The 4,975-nt window shown below is 33.5% G+C and overlaps 1 long non-coding RNA gene across 1 annotated transcript in view; it reads right to left on the reverse strand.

Annotated features, from left to right (window-relative positions):
• Positions 1 to 1,970: 1,970 nt before the first annotated feature.
• LOC135204445 (uncharacterized) overlaps positions 1,971 to 4,975 on the reverse strand; it is a 153,618-nt gene continuing 150,613 nt past the window's right edge. Inside the window, exon 3 of the long non-coding RNA XR_010312222.1 lies at positions 1,971 to 2,079. This is a non-coding gene — a long non-coding RNA (uncharacterized LOC135204445). The remainder of the gene's footprint in view (positions 2,080 to 4,975) is intronic.

Consider the following 4,975-nt stretch of genomic DNA (forward strand, 5'->3'; position numbering starts at 1 on the left):
TGACAAAATAATGTATGTACGCTTAACTACTAACACTGTTCATTTAACTACTAACACAAAATAATATATGTAGAGAAACATTTCACCTACGTCTACCATAAACCCATCGACTCAAATTATTTCAATTCAATAATTTCCTATAAAAGAAACTTACCAAAATAATACTTTCTACTATCTGAACACTATTTAGCATCAAATTATTAAATAAACCGAATATCTGCAAACTATTTGGCATTGAATAATTAAATTAACTATCTTCAAACTATTTAGCATCAAATGATTAAATGGACAATTAAAATATTAAGCGCCAAAATGATTAAATGTACTTTTACTATCTACAAACTAGATATCCTCGATAGATTGAGTAAATTCAAAAATCTGAAAACTAGCTTATCTAGAAATAGGTTATGTAAATTAAATGAACCTGGAATATTGAATTAATCGGGAACGGGAAATAAGGTAATTAAATGGAACAATGACAATTCGGAAATAAGACACTTAAACTATATGAACCTGGAATAATGAGTGAATCCAGGAATAAGATACATGGATCAATGACTTGATCCGGAAAATTTAAATTAAATGAACTTTGAATAAAGAGTGAAATTGGAAGGATAAATGGAACAATGACTTAATCTGATTAGTGCCGTACTATTGCACTCACTTCACCCGTGCTGCTTACTGCACTCACTTCACAATCACGGCTTAGTGCCATTCTATTTTAGTCAATTCATCACTGCTTCGTACTATTTCACTATTCACCAGCACTGCTTAACTACTAACACAAAAATATATGTACACAAATATTTCACCTCGTTTACCATAAACCTATTGATTCAAATTATTTCAGTTCCAGGATTTGACAAAGGAAACTTTACCAAAATAATAGTTTTGACTGTGCACAATATTTAGCATCAAGTGATGAAATAAACTGACTACAGTATCTGCAAAACTAGTTTGTGTCGAATAATTAAAGAAACTAACAATCCACAAACTATTTAGCGATCGAATGACTAAATCCTCATTATTATCTAAATTATTATCCTCGAGAGATAACTTAAATTTTCTGACTATCTGAAAACTATCTAGCCTCAAGAGATTAAATACACTTTAATTTTTTTACCATCTCTAAACTATTCAGCCTAGAGATTAGATAAATTCTTTGACTATCAGCTAACTATTTAGCCTTGAAAGAGAAAATACTTTCTTTGACAATCTAACTATTTAGCCTCAACGAGATGAAATAGTTTTTTCTTTTATCTTTTATAAAATAAATCGATAACTAGCTCTTCTACAAACCTCCAATCCATGTCAAAATCTGCAACGAGAACTTCAACCTGTATTAAGTCTTCCGAGTCAAGATAATCCAGTACCAGTTTCCTGTAACAAAGATAAAATAATCTTAATTTGTTATCTCTCCAGGTGTCCAAATAAAGCAGGCTTTTGGCATTGGAACATCACTTATTTTTATTTAATGAATTAAGAAAATCTTTTGACCTTTATTTTAATGAAATGGTAATTAATAAGCATTATAAAGATTCTTTACCAGTTAATAACAAATAGTTATTGCAATAAGTTTACCGACTACGAAAGATTAATACTAGAGAGAATGAGCTTCCCGAAATATACCTTATTTTGAAGAAATATATATTTATAATTTACTACTGGCATATTGGTATCAATTTTTAACCAATCTATTCACTCTTAAAGGAGTTGACCATGGGTGAATTCCGACTGAACACAAATGTGTTTGTGAAACTTCCAACAAAAATCAAATACCCAATTCACAGAGGACAGCACGTGCCCCTAATTCTTCAGAATAGGAATAATTTATCATCCACTTACACAAGTACAATCTGGGACGACAAAGTTCCCCAGAAGTGCAATACGTATATTAGAGGCATCCTAGTTTAAAAAAAGACAAAACACTAAAGGAAAAATGGGAAGGGCTTTTCATTCGGTATCCTCAACCGAAATATCTACAGACGCCACTTTTTCGCAAACATTTGTAATGCACCCGCACTGCATAGACAAGCAATTTGTTTCTTCTGAGCAGCAGAGATGATCCAGTATATCATCCTGAAACAAAAGTAAAAAATATTAATTTGCTGCTCTGATACAGGATTTCTATATAAAAATTTTTAAAAAATATTTGAGTTCTATTTTCATTAGACAAAAAAATGACAAATGATGAAATTGATTATCCAATTAACAACACCAAGTTTACCGACTATTAAAGGTTAACACTTCAGAGAATTAGCTCAAAAATAACTCATTTGGTAAAATAATTATATTTGTATTTTACTGCAGTCTTATTCTTTTTAAGGGGTTCACAAAGTTTGAAATCTGACCAGAAACAAACAAACATTTGTTGGAGAAGCTGCCCACAAACACTAGTACCTGAAAGCCCCTTCCTTCCTCAGCCATTAACCTGACAAAATAAAAGTTGAACCTTACCAAAATTTCAACAGTAACAAAATAAAATACATTAGCATCTAACTCTATTGGTGCTAACCAACTTAAACTACTGCACTATATTAAAAAACACCATTACTGCATAGCCTCAAACACTACACATACAATGAGATATTATAAAGTTTGTACCCAAACTATGAACCCATTGCCTCTAAGTTTTCTATAATTTCAGGATTTGCTGTAAAAATAAAACCTATTTAATGAAGTAATCAGTTTTAACTATCTTCAAATTATTTAGCCTAGGAAGATTAAAAAAATATTTGACTATCCCCATAGTGCTCGTAGCAGGACCACGATTATAAAAGTCTCTGTTTATTCATCAGATGTATTTGATCACATTGTAAATTCCACACTTATGTTTGATTTTCCGTATCATTAAAAATTCCACACTAGTTTGATTTTCCATATCATTAAACACTGACACCATCACTGGTTGGAACAACGCAGATAAAAACACTAGCCAGGAGACGTTTTATCAGTCCAGTCAAGCAGTCGACCAAACTCAACCTTCCCTCGGGAAGTGAAGGAAGCTATGCGCAGGTGGGATCATATCAGCAATCTTGGCAGTTTCATAGTCTTTCAGCCATGTCTCACCAATGGCAAAAATTGCCATAAAATTTTCAGTTAGCTAGTCTCCAATCTGAAGTGTTTGATTTCCTACCGATTGGATATTCACACTCATTTTAATTTTCTATTAGCAATCATTGCCATGATCTGTATAATTCGCATACTTTCCATTACATAATGTAAGGTTTTGCATTCTTTGAGTTCAGTATATGACCCATCTGTTTGACATTTGCGGACCATGACAATTTATACATTCATTTCAATAGCAACAGAAATATTCTTTTTGCTTCCTTCACTTCAAGATACATATATTCTCTGATACGCTGATCCACACACACATCTACAAACCATTCTCCATTATCATCCTTATTGCAAGAATGACAGGTCACCACCGCAGTGATTTTAGTACGCATAGTGACTAGGTTAACCGCATTAATGGGGGTAGGGCAGAGTAAAAAAAAATTAGACCGTCAATTCTCGGTTTCAAATTGAGTAAAGCGAAAACACGCCCGATCCGCACGTACGATCTTCATCCTGAAAAAAGATAAAGTTCATGACTAATACAAATCTGAAAATAAGATATTTAAATACATGACTCATAAATCTGAAAAGACATTTAAATTCAGACGCCTGGACCGATAATAGATTGAAAATTCGTGCAGCTTAGATTTTGTAACTGCATCTTCTTTGAATACAAAATTTCATGAGCGAGACTTGAACCTGTGGTGTTATGGTCACTATTAGCCACAGATCATACATCATGATGATCCATGTTGCCACTGTCTCACCGCGTTGAGGCCATGACCGTCGAGACAGTAGGGGACGTCAATGCCAAGGAAGGATCGGCCTGTCAAAGCCTCCACCCCCCCCCCGTACTGTCACGGAACCCTAAACAGTGAGGCAAGCCCCTAACTAGTAAGGGCGAACCCTTCCTAGAAAGGGACTCCCAGGAATCAACATGATATGAGTTTCCACACCATACCAATGCCAACCCCAGGTTTCTTTACTTGAAAAGTAAAAAGGGTTCAAAAGTAGGAAGTAAAGTAAGAGGCGACTTATGCTCGTAGAGCCTGTTCCATTGTTAGTAAGTTTGATTTGGTTCAAGTCTTCAGCTATAAGTGGCAGCTAGCCAAAAGTAGTATCTGAAAACTCCTTCTTCCTTCCTCACCCCCTCACACCCATCTCACCCATTAACTTAAATATAATTTTACACTAAAATTTCAACAGTTACAAAATCTATATGTGTACTATAAAGTTTACACGTGGAACCGTGGAGAGTGAATCCAGTATAAGATATTTAAATGGAACAAGGACTTAATCTGAAAATATATTAATATGAAAAAATTCTATATCGAAGAATCATCGAAGAACTCATCGAAGAACAAAATTTGAAGAATCATCGAAGAACAATTGAAGAACTCATCGAAAGCACAATTTGAAGAAACTTTGAAATTAATATTTGCACTTTCGTTCACCACACTGCTTAGTGCCGCACGATTGCCTCAATTACCGAGCACTGCTTAGTGGTGTTCTGTTTTGCAGTCACTTCCAGCACAAATAGCAGTACCTCACTCACTTCACCAGCACTGCTTTGCACTGTTTGCACTCAATTACTACTGACAAAATAATATATGTACACTAACTAAGAAAAAAATATATGTACAGAAACATTTCACCTACGTCTACCATAAACACATCGACTCAAATTATTTAAATTCAATATTTCCTACAAAAAAAAAAAAAAAAAAAAACTTGCCAAAATAATATTTTTGACTATCTGAAAAACTATTTTAGCATCAAATGATTAAACAGACTATCTGCAAGCTATTTAGTATTGAATGATTAAATAAACTACCTATCTAACAAATTATTTAAAGTCAAATAATTTATACATTTTCACTATTTGCAAAGTACTAATCCTCGAGAGATTGAA

The sequence above is a fragment of the Macrobrachium nipponense genome, chromosome 47 (assembly GCF_015104395.2).
Source record: "Macrobrachium nipponense isolate FS-2020 chromosome 47, ASM1510439v2, whole genome shotgun sequence".
Lineage (NCBI taxonomy): Eukaryota > Metazoa > Arthropoda > Malacostraca > Decapoda > Palaemonidae > Macrobrachium > Macrobrachium nipponense.